Source organism: Tachysurus fulvidraco, chromosome 2 (assembly GCF_022655615.1).
Source record: "Tachysurus fulvidraco isolate hzauxx_2018 chromosome 2, HZAU_PFXX_2.0, whole genome shotgun sequence".
Classification (NCBI taxonomy): Eukaryota; Metazoa; Chordata; class Actinopteri; order Siluriformes; family Bagridae; genus Tachysurus; species Tachysurus fulvidraco.
This window is the reverse complement of record NC_062519.1, coordinates 23,486,650-23,496,466: the sequence shown is the minus strand read 5'-3', so window position 1 is coordinate 23,496,466 and position 9,817 is coordinate 23,486,650. Positions and strand designations below refer to the sequence as shown.

The 9,817-nt window shown below is 36.3% G+C and overlaps 1 long non-coding RNA gene across 1 annotated transcript; it reads right to left on the bottom strand.

Moving 5' to 3' along the window:
* Window positions 1-763: 763 nt before the first annotated feature.
* Window positions 764-1,895, bottom strand: LOC113646172. The gene is made up of 2 exons (XR_003441370.2): window positions 1,745-1,895; window positions 764-1,421 (listed from the first exon to the last, which is right to left on the bottom strand). It is a non-coding gene; the product is annotated as an uncharacterized LOC113646172 (long non-coding RNA).
* Window positions 1,896-9,817: the final 7,922 nt, after the last annotated feature.

Sequence of the window (9,817 nt, the reverse complement as noted above, 5' to 3'; positions counted from 1 at the left end):
ATGTAATTTTTGAGAAGAGAAATTGTAGAACTAGTTTGTTAAAATTTGTTTTGCATATTATGCAAATGCTCAGAAAGAAATGTGAGTAGTTGGGACTAAAGAGGTCGATTTTTTTTGTTGTTGCATGAGTGAATAAATTAGGACTATTAGAAGAGGAAAAGCTTCCAAACTAAAGTGGCAAATCTCAGTGACAGCGATTTCAGTAAGAAGGTTCTGAGGTCAGTGCCCTAGAATTTCGGTAAGGAGGTTCTGAGATCAGTGGGCTAGAATATACCTGGTGAATTCTGATTGTTCGGCGGTGGCCATGTTTTTAGGCAACCGGGTCAACGTTAACAAAATGCTTACAAATTAGCATAGCGATGCCGAGTACGAAATGTACAAAAAAAGATTATGATGATCGAGTTTCTTGATCCTCTGACTAAAAATAAAAGCACCCAAACTGTATATGTTCCTACTGGAATGATAATACAGTTTGGAGCATTGTTACACAGTATCTGTAATTTATCGTTTATGTGTCGTTTACGTTTATTACACCCACGACTGAGTCATTGACATCATGACGTGTTACGGAAAAATATCTGTGTATTTTATCCCTGGCAGTCACTGATGGGCTGCATGAATCTACAGTCTGGTCTAGAAAGAAATCAGCCCAAGGTGTTACTTTGTGCCGTTCTCTGTGTGTTTGTGGTGTTGTGCTCAGGTGCAAACAGATCCAAAATAATCCGTTTGTTAACAGGAAATAATCTGATATGGGGGACAAAAATGAAACAGAATTCTATTTATTTATTTTTTGTTTGTTTGTTTGGAAAACAGGAAGCATCGTCCTGCTAGCCAATCGGCTCCAGCCCCCTGTGTATACAGCTTCATATCTCTGTGTGTATATATTTACATATGAAAGAATTGCTTTTATAATCTTACTTATCTAACATTTAATATTTTAATAGATTTATTCAACTTTTAAATTCTGAGTTTTAGGTCAGTTTCAACATCATAAAAAAAATCAAACCTTTATTTGTGTCATATACATTTCTCGTTTTATTAATATGACAGATGGATTGAACTGAACATTAACCTTATGCTTGTTTAGGTTATTGAGATTTAAATCAGGAAATTAACCTCCTATAAAGAAAACACAGTGTGACCGACTTTGATATTTATTCGACAGCTGTAGCTAGTATTGAATAATAACAACAACGATAATAATACCATCATGATACTAAAAAAATATACATACACATTCAATCAGTTAAAAATAAATAAATAAAAATCCTCAAGACGCGATGATGGAGTGAAGGAAAATTTGCCGTTCAAGTCGAATGTCTGCTGCGCCCACTACCAGAAACAATGACTGAAATTTCTGGTGTTCATTTCAGCCAAGGTTCCCAGCGGAGTGTGTAGCAGTGTGATAGCTGTCGCACCACCTGAAAGCACAACACTTTACAATGGCTTAAGATTCCTCAATAGCTTTGAATGTCATTAGATATAAATAAGAAGTGTTCAGGCCTGCTGTGTTTGAACGCCTGAGTTAGAGAAGCGTGACAAGAAGGATGTATACGTCAAACATTTGACTCGGTACGACTGAAATACAAGTCAAAGTCCTCACTACAGCTTACAGACGGCTGCGGTTGTTATTAGATCGGCTGCTTCGTTACACAGCACTGCATCTACATGTCTGAGACGGTTTAGCAGCATGTATGAGTAATTATTTGGCTAGAAAACTGTAAAATTTTCCTTCATTGCTTACCTGAGATTGTAGTCTATGTGCGGAAGGCATGGAGACCCGGAGACCTGGAGCTCCAACGAAAAGCCAGAAGTTTTTTAGCCAGAAGTTTATCGATCTATTAGAAAGAAAAACCCAATGTGCAGTGAGGAGGCAGAACACACCGTCTGCTCAGTCAACCTCTAAACTTCACTTTAATTCAGGTGACTGATATTTTTCCCCATCAGCCTTGGGCACATCTTCAGGAAAAACCGGTAAAGGTGCTCACCAGGGTGTGTCGACTCTGAAGTTCAGAAAACTGCAGAAAGGCTGGGAAGTGTGTGTGAGTGCGTGTGTATAATTAATATTTTAAATACTAAGCAACTAAATGCCATTGAGAAAACATGTGCATTGACCAACCCTGTTCAAAATGATGCCGTGTGGCTGGATTATTTCTGACAAATGCATATACACTTTTGGCTGTGTACTTTTTTCCTTTGGGAAAGTAGCTGAATAGCAGCTTCATGTCGAATTATACACATTTTATTCTCTACTCCAGTTATTCCAGAAGCTCTGAGTTTTCACTGAAAGTCTATTACATTCTAGTTCATTAGGGGCTTTTATTAGCAAGAGAACTGACTATCAGGCTTAGCCCAGTGGACAGTTTGTTTAAACACACTCATATCTCTCATACGTAGCAGTGTGAAAAAAAGGCAGGCCGTTGTGCCTCGGGCACTTTTCCTCAGCTAAGAATGACATCAAACTGGTTTTGAGGATGACAGGTTGAAATCTCACATGCACAGACCGAGAGTAAAACCCTGCCTAGTAGTCAATCAGCTACACACAGTGTCGAATTAAAACACATATTTATGTGACATACTGTAAGGACAAGTGACCCTTGATTTATTTATTTATTAACAGAAATGAACGTACTGTATATGCAATAAACATTTATACTATTTCAGATTGTTGCTGTTTTACGTCCATACACACACCCATCCATGCCACCGATAACGTCACAGACATTTGTCTCTATTCAGATGTTTAATACGAACATTAACTGAAGCTCTTGACCTGTACTGTATCTGGGTGATTTTGATGCATTGAGCTGATGGTGCTACGTGATTGGCTGATTTGATATGCGGCATAGCCGAATAAATGAGCAGGTAAGCAGGTGTTCCTATTAAATTGGATACTCAGAAACTGGACTGAAACCAAGCCCACACACACACACACACACACACACACGCACAAAAGTTGTAGGATCACTTGGATCTTTTTTGCTGCTAACTACGTGTTACACAACACTTTATTCATCTTTATGTAGTGTATTATATACTGTATTATACTCTATATGTCTGTGGATTGTGTTTATTCCTGTCTGCTGTACTTCTGTGTTTTATAGCACACCCTGTTCCTGGAGTATTGTAGCAGCTGTATATGTTTGAAATAACAAAAAGCTTCTTGACATGACTCGACTTGACTTCTTTCCTGTTTTGGTTGATGCTCCTCCTCTGCTGTCATTATTTACTTTGACTGTATTCGTGGAAGTTTCTTGTATATATATATATATATATATATATATATATATATATATATATATATATATATATACAACCCTTGTCTTTCCCTTTCCTTGTGTCTAATCCTTGTATTGACCTCCCTGAATGTCTGATGTTTTTTTTTTTGTATGTTTCCTTAAATGTTTAAAGTGTAGTTTTGTCCTGTTCTCTCCAGCAACCACTTTAACAGTATTGTTTCATTTCAGTAAACTTAAAAATGCCCTTGATGGGGGTATACGGTACAAGGGGAATCCAGAGAACATATGAGGTTGGGGCAAGGGGGTTGGGGATGCAAATGCATTGCAGTGGCAATGTGAGTGTATGTTTCAGAAGAGCGGACTGGGATAGATAGCTGTCAAATACCTCAACAAAAAAAAAAAAAAATCAACAACCTGCAACTAGGTACATAAAAAAAACTTTGTCTGTACACTGATTCCATGAGAGTGAACGCTGTGACAAATCAAGCACAAGTACCTTCACCTCCAGAGCAGATCAAAGATGTTTACCCAAAGAAGGTGATGACTTACCCATGACAAATCCATGTGGGGACGTTATGAATAGTTAGTCACATTTAGGTCACGGAAAGTGTTTGGAAAAATTGAACCTGAATATCAGTCTGTTTCAATCCTCAGTCCAATGGTCAGGTCAAAGAAGAGATTATAAGAACATTATTCAGGTTTCTCTTTTCCAGCATCAGAATGATTCTTATTCATTACTTATATACATCGTACACCTTAAACAAGTCCTAAAATTCCATATGATTTAACGTCATATAGATCAAAACCAATGAAACCAATTTTCATCAATCATTCAGTCAATGTCGCCTCTAGAGGGAGACAAACACTTGCAAAGAGAAAGAGGATTTAAAAAGTCCAGTTCCAGGAAAAGACACAAACTGGTTAATTACTGTTTAAAAAAACAAACAAAAAAACTGTATTATCCAATAAGCCATGAAAAAAAATAAAGAAATTGTACAAACTAAGCTTAAATATGATATTTGATTTGTGTAGGAACGAAAACCTACGATGACAATCCGTTAGTGTGTGCAAATGAAAATTGTATTTTTTTTAAATATTAGTTTAGACTGTATTCAAATGAACATCATCCAGTTTTTTAGAAGGTGTCAGTGCTGATGGATGTGGAGATTCTTTTCAGATCTATGTAAAAATTTCCACATTCAGCCCCATTGACACCTGAGAATGAGCCCTGGGGGACGTCTGGGTTGTAAGTTCTTCAGCCGAATTAGTTTTGTGATATGACACTCCACAAAATTGGCAGTCCACATAGCCAGATCTCCTGTATGTGAGATACAAATGTTGTACAACCTACAATCCAGCTTATGTCTTGTTTTATCTGTTCTGCCTGTACTCTCATCATGATGTACCTGTCACAAGGTTTTGGGATAAACAGGATTAAAAAAAAAAGAAAGAAACAAGATCCAAGAAGAACTATAAACACACAGCTAAAAGGCTTGATACAGTCAGGACAAAAAGGAAACAGTATACAGTATGAGTGTGTGAAAGTCTCTTATTAAGTGTGATTATTAACTTATTAAGGGTTTCAGGAAGATGTAGGTCTTCACGCGTTGTACGAACATCTAGAGGAAGTTCATTCCACCATTGCTGTGTACCTACCTGCATAACTACCTATTTGCTGTATACCTACCTGTATACTGTACCTCTTAGCCTGATGGTGGGACCAGTAGAGCAGTGCTGTAGATCTGAGGGATCGAGGTGCAGTGTGAGGAGTGATAAGAGATATGAGGTAAGATGGAGCTGGTCCATTTTTGGCTTTGTAGGCAAGCATCAGTGTTTAAAACCTGAAACGCTGCAGTGGGGTGGTATGTAAGAACTTAAGCAGGTTAAAAACAGGTCATGCAGCTGCAGTTTGAATCATTTGCAGAGGATGAATTATGTACAGAGGTAAACCTGACAGCATGAGTCACAGTAGTTAAGAGAATGAAAAAGTAGCCTGTGTGAATAAAACTGACTGAATACTTCTCTTGTAAAGAAGAAACCTTCATGGCCGTGCCACCTTAAAAACATTCAAGGAAAATTACAGTTGATTGTCTGTGGTTACCCCAAGGTTGCGAGCTGTGGTCGAAGGGGAGATCAGATTGTTGTGTAGGGATACATGTTACATATATATTACATTTATATAATACTTATATATATTATTTATATTTATACTTATATATTATTATTTATTATTTATATTTATACTTATACTATGTATATATGTATATATATATATATATATATATATATATATATATATATATATATATATATATATATATATATATACACACATATATAATTCATACTGTATATAATGGGTAGTTCATTGTAAATATGTCTAGTAGTACACTGTGTGTAATGACTGTGTATGAGCACATTGCATCTTTTCCACATTTTCCGCATTTGCACATTTCAACTGGTACTAAGCATTTTGCACATTTTTTTAACCTGTTTGTAAATTGTTCTAATTTCTGTTTCTTAACTACTGTATGTAAATGGTTCTGCAATTTCTGGAGCTCGCTCCCAAGAATTTCACTCACCATGGCACATGTGCTGTGGTGATGTGACAATAAAGGTGACTTGATTTGACTTGACTTGATATCGCAATATCCTGACCTGGAGATGAATCACTTGGGATGACGAGCACTTCAGTTTTAAATATTAAGATATTAATTTATATTAAGATATAAAATAGTAAGCCATCATCCATGATGATAAATCTGAGCAGAAGCCATGGTATCTGATGGATGGAAGAACATAAGTTGAGAGTCATCAGCCTAACAGTGGTAAGAGAACCCATGTGAGGATATAACTTTGCCAAAAGAGTAAGTATACAGTATAAGGAGAAAAGGAGAGGACCGTGTACTAAGCCTTGGGGGACACCAGTGAAGAGCCAGCATGGAGCAGGTGTTGCTCCCCTCTATGTTACTTTATAGAGCAATTAGTTGGTAGTCGAATCACGGATTTCACTTCAACATAAATTTCATGAGAATAAAATTAACAACTGCTCTGGTGTCACCTTGATTTACAAATTGTATTGGTTGCCTTTTCTTTAATACATTTTTTTTTAAAAGTTTGTCCTGTCTATTTCTGTTAATATAAAAGAGCCTGATTCCACTTATTAAAGTTGACCGTAATTATGAGTTACACCAGAGGTCACTTTGATTAATATAGCTATGTCAAACCCATGTCAACAACTGAAGACAAGCATCCAGCAGATCATCCTGGGGAAATCTTGTGTGTGCTTGCTTTATCAGTTCAGCCAGGAGGAACAATAAAGCCTGCCAAGCATTTAATTTAAAACATTAAAATGGTATTATGGTTTACCTTTATTGATAAAGTCAAGTTTAATAGTGCTTTTATATAATAATCATAGTAAAAATAATTAAAATAATAAAAAAAATTAAAATCGAAAATAAATAAAAAATTTTATTTGTCATATACACAGTCATACACCATATGTAGGGAATATAAAAATATAGCCAATTAACAATAAGGTGAAAAGAATAGAAGTATTGCGAAAGAATACAAATAAGGCACAAATAAGAAAGAAAAAAAGACATAAAAAATTGCAATAAAATAAATATAACAAAACTAGAAAAGATAATATCTGAATACAGTGATTGGATCTTAATATGGTACAGTGATGTGTATGTTAAACATAGAATGTTATATATTAATAAAGGGCAAAAATGTGCATGTAGTGCAAACTGTGCTATTGTGTAATTGTACAAAGGTCCAGCTGTGGTAGTAGGTATCATGTCAAGAGTCCAGAAAAGTCCAGAAAAGGTCCAGGCTGTAAGTGTTCTCCTGAATGGCCTGCAGTAGGAAGCTCCCCCCTCATTCTCTTTGTGGTCCCCTTCCAAGTATGGAAGCAAGTCCCTGAACGCAACACAGAAAAGGGTCCATTGATGGGATTGCTTTTCTTTGTATTTTAAATAGAACCTAGAATCCTCCTAGCAGCTATACTAATTTAACAGAAGGTACCCTGACTACCTTAGTGGCACTTAATAAAAGAATAATGTAAGATTGGGATATTACCAGCATTCATTCATCAACATTATAATGTCACAAGATTCATGACAAAAAATCATTTGATCCATAGGCGCCTTGACACAGGGGCGTAGCACAGGATCGGGGGCCCTATGCTAAGATACTGTTTGGGCAATTAGTATATTAAAATTTGCATTACTATAGACAGGACATATGATTCAGTGATTTAGTAACCACTTGTACTGCCTTACAGCATTGAAGTATATAAAGTGACGTGACATACAGCTAAGTACGGTGACCCATACTCAGAATTCGTTCTCTGCATTTAACCCATCCAAAGTGCACACACACAGCAGTGAACACACACACACCGTGAACACATACCCGGAGCAGTGGGCAGCCATTTATGCTGCGGCGCCCGGGGAGCAGTTGGGGAGGTTCGGTGCCTTGCTCAAAGGGCATCTCAGTCGTGGCCGGCCAGAGACTCGAACCCACAACTTTCGGGTTACGAGTCAGACTCTCTAACCATTAGGCCACGACAACTATTTGCACTGCATATCATATTTTGATCACAATATGTCCTAACCTTTAAAATAGATGGAAAAACTAAGTAAAAATTTTAAAAAATTAAGGAAAAAAAAAATTGCAGTTCACTTTCTGTGGCTGTTTCTAGAACAGAGTGTTATGTGCTTAATTTTTTTGTAATTCATTCATACTTTGCCAGTTTACAATTATATATACCGTTATTCATGTAAAATGTTGGACCACATTCATAATGTTTTGATGCAAAAACCCACAATGTGCAAACATTGTTTTATATTCACATTTAATCTCTAAAAATACTTCTCACACTTTCCGTGGTACTTCAGAGTTTAGTAGTATGATAAGAACATTTATCACATGCTTGGAAACAACTTAGCAAGCATTTATTTTACTGGCTAGCACTGACGTTGTGCAGTGCTTTACATCTCACCTGCTCTCTCTAGAAAAAAAAATTGTGAGGAGTTTTTTCCCTCCTTTTGTTTTCTTTTTCTCTCCTCCCTCTCCTTTCTTTTCTGAAAGCCAGATTTTGGTTTTGACATCATGTGCAACGGCGCCGCGAGTATTGTGTCTCTCTACACCGGCGGAACAATCACAAACTTCCCTGTTTCATTCAGCAAGTCCGTGCACTCTCTATTATCCCTCACAGCCAATGCGCGCTTTGCACTCTTCTAGGCAACTAATAAAATTATGTCCAGTCTGTGCATTGCTGCATGCACGCATGAGGTGGGAGGGGTCTACGTAGATTCGTGTCAAAGCAGCGGAGAAGTTGGCCTCATATTCACAGATTCAAGTTTCCTGAGTCAATAGCTCCTGAACTAAAGGGTGTTACTATACAAATAACACATCATTCTATCGTAGTAATGTAGCGAGGCAGCTACAACCAAATTTTTCTCAAATTTTTTATAATATGAAAAAAATCAATAACTTGACTATTATGGAAATTATATTCAGTAACTTTACTGTAATACACTGTATTGTGACCAAACTCACATCACACATCATTGATGTCCTGATAGTTATACTACAACACTTATTTTGGGGAAATGTCTTTTTGTTGATTTTTTATGATTTTTCATAATGTTAAAAAATCAATAACTTTACTGTAATACACTGTATTGTGACCAAACTCACATCACACATCTTTGATGTCCTCATAGTTATACTACAACACTTATTTGGGAGAAATGTCCTTTTGTTGATTTTCTATTATTATGAAAAAATAAAACGTAAACAAAAAGACATATCCCCAAAATAAGTGTTGTAGTATATGTATCAGGACACCAGTGATGTGTGAGTTGAATTTGGTGACAATACAGTGTATTACAGTAAAGTGATTTTTTAAAATGATGAAAAATCATAAAAAGGCATTTCCCACAAATAAATGTTGTAGTGTATCAATTAGGACATAAGTGATGTGTGTTCTGGCTTTGGTGACAGTACAGTGTATTACAGTAAAGTTATTGATTTTTTAAAATTATGAAAAATCATAATAAATAAACAAAAATACATTTCTCCCAAATAAGTGTTGTAGTATATGTATCAGGACATCAGTGATGTGTGAGATGAATTTGGTGACAGTACAGTGTAGTACAGTAAAGTTATTGACTGTTTTTTGTATTCATTTATTTATTGTATTTATTCTTCCTACCATGGTCTCTGACTTACTCATTAGGCATACATTTACACATTAATAACATGTATCCAGAATCGTATATCTCAGTAACACTGTCCATTGTTAACATGCACAAATAAAAAAGATCCAACTGAACTGAACTGAAATCGAACATATCGTTTTGCAGCAGATTCAGTGATATCGTCCAAGATCGAATCGTTGCCTTAAGAATCTAAATCGTATCGTTTAGAACCCTGATGTTTACCGATTCATCTTTAAGATTTGCGCATCTGCAGTTGGAGTCGTACGCAGTCACGCAGTGTATAATGTCGCATACTACGGTACTCAATGCTACACTGAGCATACTAAGTAGTAGTAGTAGTTTAGT